The sequence below is a fragment of the Pholcus phalangioides genome, unplaced genomic scaffold (assembly GCF_987345545.1).
Source record: "Pholcus phalangioides strain wild (caught in Gottingen) unplaced genomic scaffold, Ppha-v1.0 ptg000004l_1, whole genome shotgun sequence".
In the NCBI taxonomy this organism is placed as follows: domain Eukaryota; kingdom Metazoa; phylum Arthropoda; class Arachnida; order Araneae; family Pholcidae; genus Pholcus; species Pholcus phalangioides.
In genome coordinates, this window is record NW_028301597.1 from 28,632,027 (window position 1) to 28,654,584 (window position 22,558).

General features: G+C 36.2%; 1 pseudogene across 1 annotated transcript in view; it reads right to left on the reverse strand.

The window, feature by feature from the left end:
* LOC149087044 (uncharacterized) overlaps positions 1–22,558 on the reverse strand; it is an 84,129-nt pseudogene that overhangs the window by 24,609 nt on the left and 36,962 nt on the right. The window contains exon 2 of the transcript XR_016192568.1: positions 8,790–8,937. The product of XR_016192568.1 is annotated as an uncharacterized LOC149087044 (transcript). The remainder of the gene's footprint in view (positions 1–8,789; positions 8,938–22,558) is intronic.

Genomic DNA, 22,558 nt, shown 5'->3' on the forward strand with positions numbered 1-22,558 from the left:
CTTGAATCAGCCACAATGATTTCTTCAGCTTTTTATCCTCACACGCGGTAACATTAAGATTTTTAATGACTGAACATCAGGCCTAAATCGTCACCAAAAAAGGTGCAAAATATCAGTTTCTGCAAAGTTGCAAAGAAAATATCTGTGCTTTAGACTGAAACAATTTCAATACATTTTGGAAGCGATAATTATTTATTTTTATCATTTTTACTCACAGATTCAAATGTTTTGTCCATAGTACTATCTCTGCTTTCAGAAATATACCCGGTCACAAAAAAATTTTCAAATGAATGCGGTTTCTTAAAATTTCGTAATTTTTTACGAGGAGAGTCTTATAAATAAACAAATAATAATAATATTATTTTACACAATTGCCGTATGCAAAACCTTCCAATAAGTGAAATGTAGATTCCGGAAAGTCATTTGCAGTAACCGTTTATCGCCAAATGTTTAAGGATATGGATCACAAATTGCGAAAACCCATATAAAATTCAAAGCGTAAAAATACTGAGAAAATGTAATTGTCATTGTATCTAAAAAAATAAAATAGTTTTGCAATTGAATAATCTTAATAATGAAGTCTTTCTAGTCAAATTGTTTCACAATAAGACGATCTTTTCATTTGCGTTTCTTATGTGATCAGTGGTTTGAAGTTGGAATCACCAACCCCCCTTTGCTGTATTAGCTGTCTTCTAAGGGTTTTTTCTTTATATTACACTTCTTGGTCTTCAGAAGAGAGGTTGAATAATTTCTCCTTTTTTAATTTTGTCCAAGACGGATGAAATATATCCGATACAGTAAATGGTGGAAATCATTATCTATTAAATGCACCAAAAGTTAATCTAAATAAAATGGTCAATTCAGTTCATTCTGTGTGCCTCTAAAAATATAAATTTTCAAGCAAATTATTCAACGATAAAACTCGATAAATATCGCATTTGAAAGTATGGAATATTTCTATTACCAATGACTTTCCAGTGCAGGTTCTACATTTCGCTAATTGGAAGTTATAGCATACGGACATTCTATAATAAGTTATTGCAGTAGAAGCAGCTTATCAGAAACACAGATGACGTTCTCTCTCTCTCTCTCTCTCTGTAATTGTAATATTGTGTATGTATGTTGTAAATTGTTTTTGTCCCAAGCTCTTTCTTTTTGCATATTTTGAAGCTGATGTTGATCCAGACTCATTTTTCCCTCATAAGATATCGTTATCAATCTGCAAGACCATGTAGGATATCAGCAGACTCCCTTATTTACAAAAGTTTCCATACTCAGTCCTGTACCAGTTTTGAAAGTGAAAATACAGTTAAAATAAAAAATCTAAATTTTTATACGATTCCTCGTCTTCGCAGAACTTCCAATTAAAAAGTTGTTGCCGTGTTTCTCGTGAGGTCAGAAAAAACTCCAATTTCCCGAATGCAATATTCGCTGAGATAATCGAATTGAAAAATCTGAGAAAAGTTAGGGAAGGACAGCATAAATGAGGGAAAAAGAGCATTGTCCGTTAGTTTTTTTTTTTTTGTTGTTCTTTAATAATTTCCCTCCGTTTTACGAATCTGAATATTGCACTTATAAACTTGAAGGGGTTTTTTTTTGGCCTCAGGAGAAAAGGGCAAAAAACTTTCTAATTGGAAGTTACAGGATAAGGCAACCGTACAAATATTTAAAATTTAAATTTTTTATTTTGTGGCGCTGTATTTTCAGTCTGGAAACTGGTACAGGGTGATTTTTAACGCCATTTGAGCATTTATTTTAAATTGGAATTATACCTCTACGGCAAAAGGTTGATGAGATAAATACGATAGTATTTACGGGACACCCTGTATATCCAAGCAAACAAAATCGGCATTTTCCCCAACAAAAACGTGACTCATGAATTCTTCTATTCCTTAAGATTTTGTTACATTACGCGTGCAGATTATGAGCCGCCTCGATGATATACGTCAGAAAATATGGTACTATAAATTCCTTCGACTCATATGAATAAATGAAACCCACACACGTACTTAAACAGTTTTATGAGTCATTCCGTTTTTTGTTACTACTCTGTATACATATTTTCTTGATTAATGTATGACCTAGTACTCGAGCGTAACACTAAAACATTCGTAATCAGTAACATATTCTGCTATGATATAAATCTCCCAAACAAAAATTCGTCCTTGATTAAGAGTGAATCATTTGTTTCTGCGGACACATTCCCATTACTCTCTTCCCGAAAAACAACTCACACACTATATTCGTGTCTGCTAATAAAGATGTTTCTGTTGCTGCGCAGGACATATTTCTCGTGTCTTGCATTCATACTGCAAATGGTCGAAAATAAAACGACGTGGCATCACAAAAATTATAGCGTCGGAATATACGTAGTTGAAAGCTCGTAGTTTACGAGTATAAACTCGTATACCATTTGCCAACAATAATTTTAACAGAATATGTATACACCACATTTAGGATATACCGCCTCATAACGAATTATGGGGTTTATATTGAACCCTTGGGACGATAGAAGCTGCAGTATAAAATCCCATTTGGGGTTTATGGGAGAGAGAGAGAAGTACAGGGATAACGAGAAATAAGTTCCCCCACTTCAGAATGTTCTGGAGTGCGTTCTACTGCTCCAAATGAGACCAAATCTGTACCACAATGATGTACTTATCATTTATCAAAATGAAACAATAGTACAAATATCTGTCAATAAGTGGTACGAATTTAGTATCACACATATGAATATTGCTCACAAGTGTAAATGTTTAATGTGTGAAAAATAAAATTCAAATACAATGCATTAAAACACTGCTTCCCACAAAATATTCTGTAAAAAATGTATAAAACAAATTACGGCTTTCTTCAGTGGTAAAATAAATAAATACAGTAAAACCCTCTCTTTTGCGCACACCGGTGGGACAAAAAAATTCGTCCGTAAAAGAGGGGTGACCGTTAATCAGGGGTTTGAAATGCATACTTTTATTATACAGTACAAGGGTAAATTGTCATTTGGCCGTAAAAGGGGGGAGTGACCGCATCTGAGGGATGTGCGGTTAAGAGGGGTTTTACTGTATCTTCTTTCATTTTGGATAATGCGCTCTTATCGCAAAACCATAGTTTTCGCAGCTGAAGGTATCAAGTCTACCTAAATATCCAGAAAATGGCGCCGAATGCTGTGCTGTGCAATTGGAGCGCATTGTTCAATATGTCATATTAGGGGACTTCTCGAGCAGTTTTAGTACTCTAATAAACATTTATACGATTATTACGATTAATACGATTATTATATAAAGTACGAATTACGTACCTCAATGGAGCATTATTATCTCATTTGGAACAGTAGAACGTACTCAAGATCTGAGTCAAGTGGAGTACGCATTTCTCTCGCTGACCCTGTCACAAACAAATATAAAGTTTAAGTTAAGGGGTAGACGCGCTGAAAAAATAATTCTGAGGGCACAGCAGCCGGTAGGGCAGGTGAGCTTCAATGACCCTGATGTAAACTGAAACTTGAATCTCCTTTGCCGGGAAACAAGAAAAGGAGCATAGGAGCAAAGGAATAAAGTCTCTCTAACGGAGACGACAACTGTCGTACACGCACACGCGTAAGTACTCTCATAAACGATTATGTATAATCGAATACGCGGAAAGCTCCCCAACTAGAAGGCAATGACACGAAAAATAACTTCCACGTGGCATTTGTCGGTCTAGTTATTCTTATCACACGGCAGCAACCAACCATTGGAGGTGAAAACTCGGTAGAGAGAGAAAGAAAACTCGCTTGTGTGCACAGGATCGATACCAAAGACAGACTATTTAACAGTACGTCAGTGGTCATTTTTCTTCCGAAATTTTGATAAATGAGTAAAAAATAAGAAATCATTATTCTGGAGCGAAAATCCAATTGTAACTGAATCCAAAAGGAAGAAGTCAAAAATATTTTTATATAAGAGTTAATTAAAGTCCCTTCTAAGTCAAGCGTTAAAAAATGATTGGACAGGCCGCGGATTTGAAATGTTGAAAACTATCTTTCGAAAAGTTTAGCTTCATAATTAAACTTGATAAAAATTTCATTATCTTTGTTCGGTTTTGGCAAGTAAATGCAATATTTTGTGCTTGGATTTTTTTTTTTGACGTGAATACGTCTTTATATCGGCTGACGGTGATAGAAACATTGGCAAAAAGCTGGGTGACGAAATTCTTTAAACGCTCGTATCTCAGGAAGTACCCAACGCAAGCCAAAAGTAACGGTATCGTCAAATGCACATGGCAACGATGCACTTAATGATATTACTCCGGTTTGAATATCTCTTTTCGTTTGGGCACAAGGCTTGAGGCCCTGATTCGTAACAAAAAATTTTCCGCTATATCTGAAGCATTACACAACGAAAATGGGCGACATTGGTGCCGTTTGTTAACTATTCCAAATTCAAAAAGCATCGTGAGACAAAACCGCTTTCGTAGCCATAGTCGGAGATAGACTTGCAATTCTGGAGGGGGGGGGGGCATGGTCATTATTGCGGGGGGAGGCGCAGTGATGTTGATGTCAATTCATATATACACATATACATTAGATCCGTTGACTCCACCTTTGGGGAGGGGGGGCATTCCCCCCATGCCCCCCCCCCGTATCTCCACCTAGCGTCAGGTTCATACATAGAAAGTTGAAAGGACTTGGTGTCGACGCATCATCCTGCACCACACTGAGACGACTCAGCCATTAAGGATAGCCGCTGTGGTGGTCGAGTGGTCATAGTTACGGACTCGCATCGTGAGGATCCGGGTTCGAACCCCATCGGCGCCACAATGGTGGTCGACTGAAGTTGGTTTCCTGTGGTTCCCAACTTCGAAGCGCAAATGCGAACCGATCTCCCCATTAAAAAGTCTCGCCACAGAAAGCAACAGGCTTACAACGATACAATTATTCAATCATTACACTTCACTCATAGTTAGAAAAGCTGGTGGCAAATGGCAGCACTACCCATCATTACACAGAAACAAACTTCACGTCAGGTTCCACTACACCTACACGCACATTGCAACATGTACCAATTCGTTAGAGGTTCCGCACAGGAATATGGACGAGTGGTTCAGTCATAGTAACCATTATGGATATAAATCCTGTGTGCTGAAAAAAATGCCGCTCCTTACATGAATCCAAATGAATGCTCAAATACGATGGTGCAAACTAAGATTGTTATGGGGTGACCAGGGGTGTTCCTCCTCCTAACCAGAACATGGCCCGCCACTCTGTCTGAACGAAGAGATATAAGCAGGTGGTCAAAAACCTGATCCATGCTGTAAAAAGAATGACCAAGACTGGAATAGGGAACTTTTCAGTGATGAATCGATATTTTGTGTGTCCCCTGGTGATCAAGGTATCCGTGTTTGGTGTCTCAACCATGAAGCATTCACGAAGCAGTGAATGAAGCCGTCAGTGAAATTTGCTACTTCCGTTATGGTATAGGGTTGTAGGGGTGCTGATGGCACAAGTAGGCTTTGTATTTTGACCGGAAGAGTGAATTCCGATATATATCGAGAAATTCTAGATTACTGCATGATACATCTTTTTCTTTCATTCAAACAGAGCACAACTTAGGTCTATCGCCATGGGTAATTTACTACCTAGTGAGTTTTGCCGGAAGTGTGAGTGTGTGTGTATCGTCTCATTTTCAGTGCTGCCTTCTATATTTCAGAAGTGAAGTGAATGTAATGTAACGATTGAATATTTGTACAGTTTGTAGGCCTGTTGCTTTCGCTGCGTGATACCATCGGCTGTAGATTTATTGGATGATAATTTCATCTTCCAACGATACTGTGCATCTTCTCGCACTTCGAAATCAACCACTGCTTGACCAACACCTTCTATAGAGGAAAGCCTCCGCGCGAAGCTCGTGACGTCACTGAAGTCGTACATTTCACCTATAGTCATTATACACACTGCAAAAAAAAGGTAAATATTTCGCATACGTCGTACTGCTATATCCAATGGTTACAGGTGAAATGGTCGACTTCGGTTACGTCAAAGCTTCACGCGGAGGCTTTCTGCTATAGTAGGTGTTGGCTTGACTCGAAGAAAAAAAAAATTAAATTCATTGGTGTTCGAATTTACCAATATTGAACCCTATCGAGAATTTATGGGACATCATGAAGAAACAACTTCAAAATTTTGCTCCAAAAGACAAATTATCTTTTAATGATTTTGAAGACCACGTGGGCAAGTATCAGTAAAAACAGTTGCAAAAATCAAGTATATAACATAGAAATCATTTGCGATAGGTTATTAAGGCTATGGGAGATGCCAAAATATACTGAACATTTAAATGAATTCCTTTTGAGAGATTCACCATAAGCTTTGTAACATCTCATTGCAATTTTTTGAATCAAGTTAAATTTTATTGTATGTACTTTTGTGATTTTTCCAAAATGCCGATTTCTTTTCTAAATTTGTGAAGTTTCAATTTTTATGTTCATGTGTTACATTTATCTGTAAATTATGTTAAATCAGTCGACGTAGTTTGATAATTGTAGACATTTTCCTTCCATTGAAATAAAATCGATTTTTGAATCATGTAGTGGATCTTTCACGATATTCAAATATTTTGAATCGGAACTGTATTTACGAATTTATGTGGCACCCTATGCGTAATCACTATTATCAATAGAAATGATCAAATATTAATTTGACAAAAAAACCAATCATTTATGAAGAAATAAAAGCCCTACAACGTACCATAATTGGACGTTCTTAAATTCATTATTACAGATAATAACAAGTCTTTAAATTCATAATCATTTCATGTTTTCACTGATTTTTTTTTAATACGAAAAGGAAAAAACGTTGTGCGCCTTTATGTAAATTCGTTCCACGTCTCAATAAGTGCAATGGTATGAAAGAATTTGATGATTCTAGAACGGAACACTCGATATCAGAATCACATGCTGCGCTGTTGCCAAATGAATGGCACCAATTAAGTGCCGGATGTCTAATTACGGAGAACTTCTCTCCGGGGAGTAATTGGCAAACTAATATCGATGCCCTGCGGTTGTGGAGATTTTCTTTGACTCTTTCCAGCAACAAATGTAACAGCTTCGGCGTTCGGCTGTGAGATTGCTTTACACTGCCGGTGGCGTGTGTAAACTAAACAGCAATCTAATTCGAAAGAGATCGTTTCAATTTTTTGTGTTTGCGTGCAGTGATATTTAAGCATCCAATGAGTGCTGGGGAGCTTGAGAAAATTAATGCGACTATTTTGAAGATGCTATTGAACGTAATGCGTTGAATAATTAAATGTGATAGTACATGCTTCGTCTAATGCGTCCTGATGTTACTCATTTTCCTAGATTAAAAAGAAAATAATTACAGTGTAATTTCTCTTATTTTGGCCTTTTTTTAGTATAGTCATTTTCTAAACAGCCCTTAAAACATCCCGTTTATTACTTTACTACTTGATCTTGTATAGCGTGGCCAGACGTCCCTTTTGTCGGTGCAATCCCGGTCTTTTTCTAATAAATTCCCTGCCTTGGAAAATGCTTTTGGGACAGCTACAATCAGAAAAAATGGCAGATCCAATGAGCTATATATTAATACATTAAAAGAATATCAATACGATCGCTTCAGTGTGCACCGTGCCTACCAATTCAACACCAGCTATAGTTAAACCGGAGTCACACTTGTGTTCAGCCTGGCCAAATACGCGTTCCTAGGTTGATCATTGGCGAATAGTGTGGCTGCATGTTCACGATCATTAAGATTGACAAGACTGAGCGTTGTCACTCATATGGAAAGTAAATAGCAGAAGATAAACAATAAAGTGGCGTTGCCATTCTGTGAACCAGTAAAATATAAAAACTTCAGCACAATAAATTGCTTTCTTGCAGCATTATCTACCAACGAAAAATTAAACTACCATTTTACTCCACGAAAAAAGATATTCCTCTTCGTAAAAACAAATTCTTCAATTTTTATGAATTTTTATAGTAATCACAAATTAATGGGACACTATACTTAATGATGAAAATCAATTGATAACTAATTGTGGAAATGAAATACCAATAGGAGTTCATAATAAAAGTTGTTGCGCATTGCATTACTTTACTTTGAACTAAATCTTAGCTGAAAATATCGCAATATCAGTTGATAGATAGATAGATAGAACCGCTCATAACCCCGGACTGATGCAAAGCACCTTACTTCCGTTACCTTAAAAGAGGCAAAGTTGGCAATATCAGTTGAGAGAGGAATGACGTATTTAATTTGATTATGAGCTGGCTTGATCTGTATTCACTTGTGTGGGAGAAACGTGAATTCGATACTCAAACTCATAAGTTTTTTCAGCCCGAAAAGTCTGTCAGAGCGGGCGATTGTCGCGCAAATCTGAAATTTACTCATTCCAATATTACACCCATTTACACTGAATAATTTTATACAAAACCAGAAATCACAACAAGCAAATTGCCCAACAAGATGGCTGGGAAAAATAAATAAATAAATAATATTGTAAAAAAAAAACCCTATTTTATATATACTACATGTATGTTATGAATCTATGTTTGTCGGAACGAATTGCATGTGTATATACGTATGTAGCCCCTACATGTTTATGTCGTCAGAGTTGTACTTATTTCATGTTCCGCAAGTGCTGCCATCTGGCTTCCATATTTTGAAATGAACATGACAAGTGCTTTAATTTTCGTGTTGGACATTGCTGTACATGAATTATTTGATTTTTAAGTTGAGGATTATAATTCTGTCTAATTCGCGTACGCTGTAAGCCGAAACAAAATGTTATACTTACTCAGATATAACCACACTTCCAATCTCATGGGTATAAGAGGTAGCGTACGCTACTGCTATCAACTCAACGAAAACGTTTTTTCATAGTCGTAATTGACGCTCATCCGGTAATTGGTCGCAATTTTGAAGTGGACAGCTCATCCGCATACCTACAAAAGTATAGGGATGTATAAACAAATAAATGTATACATAATACTAAATGTTAGTATGTGTGTTTTCATTTCGAATCTCCAACTCAGAAAACCATCATGTATTTGATTTAGATTTAAATCAAATACATAACTTAAGCACAGAGACAGACGTAAGGCTGAAATACACTATACTGACGTGACGTGATAATCATGTGGCGTCAGTGTAGTGTGTTTTGACTTTTTCCTGACATAACTCTGCCTCTTTTGAGGCAACGGAAGTAAGGTGCTTTGCATCAGTCTGGGGTTGTGAGCGGTTCTGTCTGTCTATCTAGTGTGTTTTGGCTTTAGACACATGCGTGGATAGACCGTATATTATGTGCCGTGAAACTAGAACATATTGTTTCAAAGTTAGAAACACCTAGTCCGAAATTATATCAATTTACAGATATTTCAAATAAAAAATATCATTCTCACGCTTCAACAATGGTCGCACAGTCAGATCCACCAGCAATACCAAGGTTTTTACACCCTCCCTTTCCGGCATGGATTGTTATTGAGCTCCTCTCTCCTATGAATAAAGTAAATTAGTAGTCAAAAGAGGAAAAAAATATTTGAATGCTGATCCCGCAGCCTCAAAGTTAGAGTAATGTAGGGCATGCACTCAGATAGTGTTATCGAATGCATTGAGCCGCATAAGCTGTACACCCGGCCTCGTTTACATTTATCAACGTTTCTGAACTTTCCCGATTTATTCGTAGACGTGAGTATACTTCACTGCCGTATCAACATATCTGCAGTGAAGCCTACACAAAGGAGAAATTTCATCTCTGTAAATACAAATACAAAGGCCATAACAGACAAATTGCCCACCGAAGTGGCTAAAAAAATTACGCCCGTAAAAAGTATCGATGTCAAATATAGCCAAAATGCAGCAACCAAATATAAAAGCATATATCACCAAAAAAAATAATAATTAATAATATATAATGCACTGTCCATAAAATGTGAGCGCAAGCAAAGCACCAGGACCAGATGATATTTATCCTAGAGTCCTTAGGGAATGTGCTAATGAACTATTGGGGCCAATCGCATAGATTTATAGGAGTGGTGATGCTGAGGGTAGCCTCCTCCAAAAGGATTGGAAGATTGCTAATGTGGTTCCGATATTTATTCCGGTAGTACAGAAACAGTGACGAATTACCAGCATGGGTTCAGAAAGGGGAAGTCATGTGTATAAGCGACCTCCTTTGCTTCTATGATCACGTGACTAAATCTTTGGGAAAAGGAAAAAAAAAACGTCGATGTTGTTTGTCTTGATTTCCAGAAGACATTCTATCGGATCCAACATGGTAAACTCTCGAAGCTTCTACGTGTGATTATGATTGGGGACACACAACTTGTTGAATTGGATAAAATTGTGGTTGAGAGATAGGATGGTGAACGGGGAATTTTCTGATGGGGCAGGTGGGAAGAGTGAAGTTCCGTAGGGAAGTCCTTGGGTCCATACTTTTTTCACTTTGTTTATCGATGAACTGGATCAGAGTATCGACGGGATTGTCAGCAAATTCGCAAATGACGTGAAGCTCATTATAGAGGGAGGGGGAGGGGGGGAGTAGTAGGGAATCAAAGCGAGAGGGAGAGGCTCCAGACGAACTTGAATATGATTGTGACATGGGATAATGGATGCAGCATGATCTTTAGTTTTGGTAAGTGCATGATTGCTAATTTTGGATCGAACACCCCCACATTTCACTTACGAGTTGCATTAAGCCCTGGGGCCAGCAGCTCTAGTTTTGTAGCTAAAACTAAACACCACGCGACAGACATTAATAGGGTTAGCACCACCCCTCGAATCTGGCTCCGCTGACTCGATTCGGGATTCATTTCCGTCTTTCCCAGTCAGATCTGTATTGAGTGGGATGGCGTCGTCCGGTTTTTATGTGATTGTCGTATGGCCAGAGGACTAGCTCGGAGAAGATTTTTAAGTCTTACGAGTTGAATGGTACTAGTATGGTCACCGATTTAGGAATTATCATTGACGAACGGTTTATGTTTTCTGAACAGCGTTCAGCGGTGGTCAAAAAAAGCGAAGAGAATTATCGGTTTCATTCTTAAAAAATGTCTCTTCGCGTTCTTCTAAAGTCATTCTTCCGCTTTTCCGATGCTTAATTCGTCCTGGATTGGAGCATTCCGTTAGGTTTTGGAGGCCATACCTTCAGAAGAGTAAAGATTTGGTTGGGGGGGGGGGCCGCAAAGAAGAGATACACGTGCTCTTGTTAGCACACAACGCTTAAACTATGGTAAGTACTGATAAGGCTTAAACTAAAAATTTTGAATATATTTCCATTAGAGAAACGCAGGTGTCGGGGGATATGATTGAAGTGCTTAAAAATTTTCAACGTGATGGATATTATGGACCATGAGTTATATATACACCGTCAACTGCTTCGACAAGAAGACACCAGTAAGGACACCTCCAGATTGTGGTGTCACGGAGGTTTCCTCTTTAATTCAGTTGTTAATAAATGACTTAGAGTTTCTCTGGAAGACATAATGTTCACTAATTTTCTAAATCGGTCTGCGTCGTAAAATTTAAAACGTCAGCCAAAGCAAATGATAGCTTTTCGTCTAAAACCGTGATGTTTAAATGAATTAAAATTTCAACGCTCTCAATAACGTTTCCTAATAAGCCTCTCGAGATGGTTGTTCGCAGAAGAAGAGCGTGTCTGTGTCTAATATCCAAGCGCCCCAAAACAGAGGAAAGATAGAAACGTATACGCTCGTTTTCAACGCTGTTGTTGAGTTACTCTCACTTCAAAGATATGCTGTGTTGAAATTTATACAGCATTTTTTAGTGTAGTTTCTGTAAAAATTTCACTATTAACGCAAATAGTTTCAGCAAAATTTTCCGAATGCTGCAGCGCAAAAGTTCATCACTTTTACATGCATAAAGAAATAAAAATTTCTATTGAGAGAATCATTTATTAAAGAAACATTTCACTGCGAAATATTTTTGGTATAGCATTCCATATAATTTTCCCAAAAAGATAAAGCCTCTGAAACAGAGGTGCTCAACCTCCGGCCCACGAAAGGTCTTTTGGTAGAAAAGTATCAATACGCATACGACATGATAAATGCATAAGCTTACCATATTTACTTCATAAAAATACGGGCTTAACACAAGATACTGCTAATTATAGCCAAAAAAATTGTCAAAAGCAAGTCAAAATGCCAATTACAGCCAAAAAAATTGTCAAAAGCAAGTCAAAATGCCAATTACAGCCAAAAAAAATATCTGAGATGAGTGAAGTTGCCAGTCATAGCAACAAAAGTGTCAAATTCAAATAAAACTGGCAGTCTTGGGCAAAAAAAACAAAAGCTAGTGAATTTTCCAATTACAACCAAAAAAAAAACTAGTAAGTGCCAATAGAGTTGCGAATTACATTCTAGTCAAATGCGAGTAATGTTGTCAATTACAGTCCAAACATAGTCAAAAGCAAGTAAATTTGTCAAATACGGTCAAAAAATATTCAAAGGGCATTAAAGTTACCCTTTGACTACTTTTCATTTTTTTCAATGTTTTGAAGGAAAAAAATTGCTAAAGCAAGTAAAGCTGCAACTTATGGCCAAAAAATTGTCAAAATAAAGTTAAGTTACCAATTTTTTTGTAGAAGGATTTTTTTGGATGAAGTGTATCGGGAAGGTCTTATTAAAATCAAAGAAACAGTCACCACAGACGAAGGCAACAAAATATAAAATAAATAAAAACAATTAATACAATCATCTTGAAACACCAGCAATCGCGGCAGAAATACCGCGTATCTGTCCCGCGGACTGAAAATGTTTTGCACCCCTGCTCCAAAATATTGGACAAGTCACCACATCCCTAAACGCAAAATATGGTAAGTTCCTTCTACTTGTTTAACACCTCGACATATTTCACAACTCGAAAATTTCACGCCTTCAAGTGATAATGAGTTTGCTCTCGAGCTTTTACTTCAATATTACAGTTCCGGGCCATTACTTTACTTAGTAATTAATACGCCACTTGTAATTGCCCAAGAGATAATTGCAACATAATTACCGAGCAGAAACCGCTTAGAATAATTCCTCGACACTGATGGTTTTTGAGTAAAGGAAGCGAGAGGAAGTTGAAAATGTGGGGAGGTGGGAATTTATCAACGTAGAAAACTGCAGTTATGTTAACTGGAAATGTGATGAGTGGACTTGAAAAACCTATTTAAACTCTACTTAACATTTTCAGAAAATATATAAAAGAAATGTGTGTGTAGTTCCATATTTTGCGCAAATGTTATTTTGTGATACAGGTAGAGAGAAAAATCCTGGACACATTTTAAAAGTTTCGAAAAATTCAACCAATTGACATCAAAAAATGGTTCTCACAAAGATATTTATCAGGCTGTAGAATCACTATTTTTTGAATCAATAAGATTACTTCAAAATTATTCTAAGAAATTTTACTCTCGTGTAAAAACTCGACGACATAACATAAAACGTCACACAAACAGTGAAACTAATGTTTGTTACGATTTTCGTTACACAAAACTAACTAATGTTTGTTACGATTTTCGTTACACAAAACTAACTAATGTTTGTTACGATTTTCGTTACACAAAACTAACTAATGTTTGTTACGATTTTCGTTACACAAAACTAACTAATGTTTGTTACGATTTTCGTTACACAAAACTACCACATTTCAATACGAGCGCATTTTTTTTGGTGGTTCGAAATACATCTAAACGGATGAAATTGTGCTTATATATTGAAATGTAGTAGTGTCATGTAACGCAAATCGTGATAAACATTAATTATGCACTGTTTGTGTGCCATTTTATGTGTTATGTTGAGTTTTTCATGATACAGCGCTATCTATGAGTAAAATTTCGATTTTTTTTTTTAAATTACCGAAGAAAAAACTTCACCAAAATAAGTATTTTTATCCAAATCACAACTTTTAATGTCAATTTGCTGGTTTTCAATGAATTTTTTAAATGTGTCCAAGACTTATCGCTCACCCTGTATATTCAACTTTGTTTAAAAACAGTCCGATCATTTATGTCATACGTGCATATATCATTATGTATATGCGTGAATTAATTTCTTGCATTACTTGAAACATTACATGCACGTCATGGAATCCTGAATGCTCTTCAGACAAAACAGAACACTCAATGACGTTCCCCTTTCAATATACACAGAAGTGTTCAGCAAGTACAATAATGTTGAGCGTTCTGGCTAAAACATATACAAATAGTACCATATACGCCAGAAACGTGATTAAATTCCAAGCGTATTCTAAGGTAATAATATTCAGATAAGGTGTTCAGTCGAATGGCATTCCAGATATAACTTTCAACGCAATCAACCATACATAACTGAATAAATTAATTTACCCCAGGAGCCAAACAATGTTTGTACCGTGTTCCTATCCGGCTCATGGGAATAAGCATCGTCGAAATAAAGTTTGTGCAACGTATGTCCCATATTGACGAAAGAGTCAGGAATAAGTTTACATTCACGTAATTATTATTTTTTGCCTATTCCCAGACAGATCCGTAGCTAAATGCCGAGAACAGTTTCTGGATAAATGAAATTTAATTCAATCATTGACCCTTGAACATTATGTATGGTTCTTGCGCCAATAAATCAAAAATCCAATCCAATATTATGTGATACTGTCCCTGATAAATTTCTTGAAGACTGTTTTGAAAACAAAAATCAGATGACGCATAAGAGTAAGAGCCGCTAGTGTCCGAAATTGTGTTTTCTGAAAAACATAAGCACTAGAGTGGACAGGTTAAGGGCGGTATTCACCGACATGGTTTAAACCTGTAGTTACAATTTTTGAATAAGAGATCAACATAGATTGGTTAAAACCCTGAATTTAATCAATCCATGTCGATCTCTTATCAAAAGATTGTGACTATAGCTTAAACCATGTCGGTGAATACCGCCCTAAGAGAGATACAGTTTATATATCTGCATAATATCCTGAATACATTAATGGTGAAAGCTCAAACATGGGTAAATCAAAGCTAATTACTGTAAATTACGGCGATAAACAACATCCAGAAGAACCACCAGAGATAAAGTTTCTTAGAAATGCCAATGCATTTTACTCGCGGTAAATTTCCATAGGTAGCACATAATTTTCATTCAAGAGCTGAATTAAGAAATTTTGAATAAATGTCAATTTTGTTCCAGAATATCATATAGTAAATGATTAACATTAGGCAATTAGACATTAGCTGCAAGAGACAAACATTAACTTTAATAACTTTTCTCTTCATGCAAGACATTACAGTACATTATCAAATTCAACAAATAATATGATTGTTTATTAACTTACTAACACCTCGCAGAGAGCAGGTAAACCTCCGACACAAACATACATAACATGGAAATTCAGACATTCACCGTTTTGGCTTCAAATATAGCAAATAGGTGACAGCACCAGTGTCACACAAAGAAACCCCAACTGTGACAACATAAATGCGTTAAGACCACACTGTACTCAAAATACACACGTTCTGGAATGTACGAATTCGTTAGAAATCCGCATAAAAATGTTTACGAGGAGCATGTACGGTTAAGAAATAGTAGAAGCTTTTGCTAACATTATGTATTTCCCTTCCTCCATGGCTCAGTATACTGGTACGAGATATTTTCTGTTCGCTTATACCTGTCGAAGACCGTATAATATGCCGATCAGCCAAAAGCCCAGAACTCGTATAAAAAAAGTATAATACATCATACACGGCGGCACGAATTTCGTCTCCTCGCAGCCGTGGTCGTCAGCACAGGCATCGATCGCTGCTCCAAAGAGTTGTGCATGTATGTACTTAATAAGATCGATCGCATCAATTAATCGTATTACTTCAGCAGTATATGAGCATCGCCGTATGACGAAGAGAGATCGAGACCCCGTATGGGTCAGCTGGTATTGTGGAAATACTGGTATGGTTCCCAACGGACGCGACTCTCAGAAGGAAACAGGAAACTCAGACCCAACCGTGCGCGATACTCTCACGGTGCGATTCGTTCCGTTATTCTGATTGTGAAAAGCTTCCGAAAATCTTCAAGAGAAACCTCCGTTTCTCGATACATTGTATTATTACGCACTCACAAATAAGGCTTTTCAAAACATATTCAAGAGCTTGAATTTATAGTTAAAGGGTTTCCCCCACACAAAAAAAAGGCCTTACCAGACGCTGGGTCAGGTGCGTCTCCACAATTTTATATGTTTGGGGAATCGGTATCTCTTACTTCAGAATATACAGGAATGGTGTGTGAAAATTAAACATAGAAATTAAATGTAAATTAACACAAGAATTTATGAAGATTCAGCACTGAAGGTAATTTGCGGCTAATGAGGAAACAATTCCCGAAACTAACGGAAAATTTAGAATTGATAAACTCTACAAATAATTGAAAGAAATAATTCCTGCATCACTATGAAAATTCAGAATGAAAGAAAAAATTCCAGAGTTCACCAAAATTGAGAATTAATGAAATAAATATATTTCCACAATTAATAATTCCAGAATCGGTAAAAGAAATGATTCCAGAATCGGTAAAAGAAATGATTCCAGAATCGGTAAAAGAAATAATTCCAGAATCGGTAAAAGAAATAACTCCAGTTTCGGTGAAAGAAATGATTCCAGAATCGATGAAAGAAATTATTTCAGAATCCGGAATCGATGAAAGAAATGATTCCAGAATCCGGAATCGATGAAAGAAATAATTCCAGAATCCGGAATCGATGAAAGAAATGATTCCAGAATCGATGAAAGAAATAATTCCAGAATCGATGAAATAAATGACACCAGAATTTATGAACATTAAGAATTAATAAAATTAATAATTCCACAATCGATGAAAATTTACAGTTAACGGAACAAAACATGCCAGAATTTTGACGAAGATTCAGAAATTTACGAAAGAAATAATTATAGAATTTTTATGAAAACTCCAGAATAGGTGAGAATTCAGATAATCAGTGTCAATAAGAATTAATAATTCCGCAATTGATGAAAATTCAGATAATTAACCTTACAAAAAAATTCTAACATTGAAAATTCAGAATTACATTATAATTTAAGAATTAGTGAAAGCCTCAAATTCAGTAGCTTGTTTAATACGAAGCTTGAATAATACGTATGCCTACAATATCACAAATCTCGAAATAGGCACCGATTTGAGTATTTACAAATATGAATTTATTTAATATAACAACCTTTTTACAAGTACCTTTATATAAGTACAACCTTTTTACAAACCGATGGCAACCAAGCAATAATAGGAATGTTATTATTCTATAATTCAGTGCGTTCGTCGAATGTAGCAACGGACGTATAAATGTATCCGTACGGCTGAAAATTTTAACCAGGGCTTATTTACGGGGTAGGGTTTATATTAGAAGCATCCTGGAAAATCATGCTAGGGCTTATTTTTCCGCTAGGTCTTATTTTCAGGGCAACACTGTATTTTCGATTTCATTACCTTTGTCAATCACAAAACTTAAGTTTTAGTTGACGCTATATAGTTCGAGTTAGATAGAATACCGTTTTTATTTTGTTTATTATTCCAATTGAAAACATGAAGAAAAACCTGAAATTTGTATTTCTATAAAATTTAATATGGTAATATGGAAGAATAGGGTAATATGGAATTGGGGGAAATGAAGAAAACTAATTCAAAAATTAATCACACACAAAATCGAGAATCAATGAGTCTATGACAAACAAAAATGAAAATTTCGTCATTTCTGTTTTTGTTTACGCAATTTTCCTTCTCTGCACCAAAACAGTCATAGGTAAACAGTCACAAAGAACCCGACACACATTCCAGACTTCCGAATGAACTGGACCACAAGACCTCTTTTCTTCTATCTTCCAGCTTTCGTCTGAAATATAGATTATAGCCCAACTCAGATGATGCTTGAAATATCCCATATTACCCAGCACACTACTCTTGAAGAAATAACATCTCAGCAAACTTTGAAGAATCGCTAGTTAAAAATGAGTAGAGCAAAATAAAATACAACACTGCGATATACATTAAGTTTACTTTCAAATTATTGAGCACATTTCCAATAATTAACACACTTTTGAAAACTTGTCCGAATAAATTTTTGGAAGTGGAAAAACAAATATTCTCCTATTACAACCGTGATGATGGCGAGAACTGTGCGAGAAACAGGGGCTCTATAGCATCATGGTGACATTTTGAAGTCACCATCACGTAATGTTTATCACCGTTCCTCTTGGAGGCAATACCTGAAGGTGAAAAAACCCGGTATTTCATATTTCCTGACTATTCCCTAATCCCCTACGCTTCCTATAGATATACAGTCGGACCCCCTGTGATAACGAGTATCTCATATTTTCAGCGAAAATTCTTGTGAAATCCGGTCACTCGCTAAATCCATTTTCAACTAAAAAAATGAAATTTTGCAAATTAAATGCTTATAGTGAGTCACATGTGAGAAAATATCGATATTTAACACATAATTTTTTTTTTGTCTTTTTTGTAATAACTTGATGATTTTTATTTAATTTTGAAAGTGAAGACTTTGTATTTGGCATTTATTCCCTCAAAAATAAAGAACACAACGCACGGTAAGGGAAAAATTTCGCTGTAGATCCTCACTCGAAAACACATGGAGACTGTATTGAGCAACGAATGAATTATTCACTTTCCAAAATTCCGATTGGTCAGTTTCTTATCTTCATTTTCCATGCTAATTCCTCCTTTCTAGACAAACCTGCATTGAAACTCTTTCAACAAACTTTGCTTCTAAACGAAGTGTTCCTGCCACATTGACAACACACCTCAACGCTGTAGACGCGAGAAACGTGAATGTCGCGTTTCACGTATTCCATGAAATTTCGGGAGTTCGCTATTATCGCATTCTATAAAAATAGCGGATAAAAATACCCAGTGATTTTGCACAGAAAAATTAAAAACCACCCGCGGCTGGAGGGATAAGAGATAATAAACCTTTTGTCGAACTATTTGAATCGACAACCATCCTTCAACGAGAGCATTATCTTCGTCAAAGTGCATTATCTCCGTATTATAAGAGCAATGAGTCTTTTTTCTTCTTCTTCTTTTTCTTTCATTCTTGTATTCATTTCTTTAAGGTTTTTCTTTCAAATCCCCCGTTAAAGCCAAGCTACCGTGAAGAACCTGCTCGCTATAAAAGCGACAGAAGTGCTATACAATCAGCATTGAATCAAACCAAATGCATTAATTTGCTCGTTAAACCCAGACGTTTGCTCGTTATAAGCCGGTGTAACTGTATATTCCGTAATAAATGATTTTATTCGTTCCTATTTGATTCGATGACGAGTCCAAAAGATGCTAAGTTGCACAAATTGAATTATTCTTCGTAAATGCCTAATTAAATCTTAAGTACACAAGAAATTATAAGTTCGTTAAGTTATAAAGTATAAAGTCCTCCTAATTATCTTATCGACTATTGCAGTGTCTTTTGTTTTCTCTCTCCCATGGCCGCCATTGTACCACATGATTTTTCTGGCAACCATCTGTCCTAATCAAGTCCCTCTCCAATTATTAAAGTGATTTCTGAGCGCAAAATTTTATAAATGAGGTAGATCTTTGTACATCTTTGCTGGATATTTATCAGTCAGCCTCTCTCGCTTATGGGTTTCTGTGGGTACTTCTGATGAATTCTAAAAGTAATAGTCACATTCATTTCTCTTGAATGCTTCACATCTATGTTTGTTTTGTTTTAATCATCAGTCTCTGTCACCCCGACCCCCCCCCCATCCTTAATTACCTGTTATCGGTTCCCCCCCCCCTTGTACTTGGTTTCAACCCGTGTCCACTTCTCCATAAAATATACCAGGGACATGAGAAGGCCATATGACAGGCCCGTCATTTGGGTGGTCAGGGGGCTGTTGTCCCCCTGGCTTTTGAACTTTTGAAAATACACTAAAAATGGTATATAATACATACTATATGGCTAATATATATATACATACATACATTGAGTGCATGTTCTTTGCCGCCGCCCCCCCCCCACCCCTGGAAAAAGTTGAAATGACGTCCCTGCCATATGGTCCCCAGTTGAGAATTCACTGAATTGGTGAATCGACAGCTCTTACGTTGACATTGATGCTAATATAGGCGTTTTGTTTTTTATTTTGCTGTTCCACTTTATTGTGTTGGGCGCTGTAGCCCAGGTCGATAAGATATACTCGCCTTAAGTACCAAAGAATGCTTTGAGGTGTCATGAGTTCCATACCCGGTTCGTCCTAGTCAGAAACGTACTTGACACAGGGGTACAAAACAGAAAGGGGGAGATGGTTGCAGAAAGAGATTGCTACCGTGGGGAGTCCCCACAATGAGGGGTTAGCGCACCAACCTTTTTATGAGTATAAAAAAGGCTACCGTTCGGAATCAGTAATAAATTGTAGGTCCCGGTCTAATTTTCCCTCGTGTGCAGAAAATTACCATGGTGCGACAAAAATATGATCAAACTTTACTGTGTTATTCAGCATCCGACAGCAAAGTCAAGGTGCGTTGCTTTGTTTTTTTCAAATTGCCTTCCATGAACTAAGATCAGATACACATTCTCCTGGGGTGTTTATAACAAATGCTGAAATGTGTTTTGTTTGTGTAATACTAAATATTCCAAATGTTGTTATTAATGTGTTACCGTTAGCGGGTTAAAAGTGCTGCCATCTGTTTTCTACTTGTGGACACCAGATGCCTGAATCTGTATGTATGCGATACAACAATACTGGAAAATCAAAAAATTTACTGTCACTTTTTTTAGATATCACAGATTGTGTTTTAACTGTCATCTATTTAGTTATCATTTTTCAAATTAATTTTGTTTGTTGAAATGAAATAAAAGCATATTATTATATTTTATTTATTACTTATTAATTTTCTTATTAATTTTTTAAATTAATTTTGTTTGTTGAAATGAAATAAAAGCATATTATTGTATGTTATTTATTACTTATTAATTTTCCTTTAGTTAAGAACAATTTCATCTCTTAATTCTGAGCCGTAGGTTACTGTCCATGTGGCTATTGGGTTGGGAATGTGAAAATTCCATTCCGTAAAATATTTTGCATTGTCAGATGATTGCAGAAATGTAACTAGTATAAATTGTTCGGAAGAGAATTCCACACGTCTGTAAACACATCAAAAGCGGAAAAAATATCCCTTGTGAAAGATAGAAAAACAATAAAAATTTTTATGACGATTTTCTCGTAAAAATCCTACATTTCTTTACCCGGATCCTGCCTCCTCCTACGTGTTATACTTATCGTCCTTTATTTCGTGGAAACATGTTCTCTTTTCAAACGTATCCATGATTTCTTTCTTAAATCAAAGCAGTCTAAAATAATTGAAAAGTCTCCGCACATAACATTATGTTTCTCCATTACCATAATGAATATTTCTTCACTATATTACATCGGAACGATATACATATGGTAAATAATAACATCGTCTATCGCCATTATAGCTTCAGAAATATCAACTACACCAACATGTATTTATCATCTCGTTTTCCCGTCACAGTCGAGGCGCTGAATATATGTAATTTGTATGCATTGTGTATTTAGACCATTCTCAAATCTCTCCCAGTTCAACATGCCAGCTTCTTTTTCTTCTTTCTTGCCAACAAGTCTTTTCCACACTTCTTTCGAAATCCCAGGCTGTGGTCTCCGGCCCTTATGTGCCACTGGGCGCACGTGCAATTTCTCTCCATAGACATTGGATTCAGTCACCCATTTTTGTCAAATGGCTTATATGTGTTGCATTGAGTTGATGGCTGTCTTCATGGAGAGAACGACGCGAGTAATTCGTAACTTGCGAGCACGGGGCAAGAGTAGCCACCACTATAAATCTTTGCTAATTTTTCCGACACAACTCTGCCTCTTTTGAGGTAACGGAAGTAAGGTTCTTTGCATCAGTCCGGGGCTGTGAGCGGCTCTATCTATCTATCATCTTACCTTGCCTTGTCATATGAGACATCGCGTTTGTATTTATTTAGTTAAGGTAACCAAAGTGTTTCTTTTGGTATAACTGAGGCATTGTATATCCGATACCCTTCTCTGAGAAAAAAAAAAGTTTCTCGAGTGAAATATGATCCAGTTTTTTGAACTCCAGAAACCTCTTGGAACACCGACAGAAATCTGTCTTTACGGAAAAAGAAACGAAAGTGTATTTTTTCCAGAAGAACTTTCTCATAGTACGTTTCTCACTCTACTATTTTGTGTTCCTGTGATCAATTGGATCCCTTCAGAAAAATTGCTTTTTTCACTATTGAATTTAAGCCTCTTTTTCACTATTGAATTATATTTGACTTGAAATATCTCCTTTTTGGATCGTTTTCACACAATTTTTAATCTAAAAATGAATATTTTGCTCATATGTCACATCGAAATTTTTTTTGGCACATTGTCTCTTTTACTGAATTGCAATATAGAAATAATATAAAGTGATTTAAATAATAATTATTATTTTATTTCATATTTTGATTCTAGTTTATTTCGTCTATGTCGAAATACATGTGTTTCCATAAACTGAAAAAAAAAGCAGTTATTGTGATATTTATTCATCTATGGTT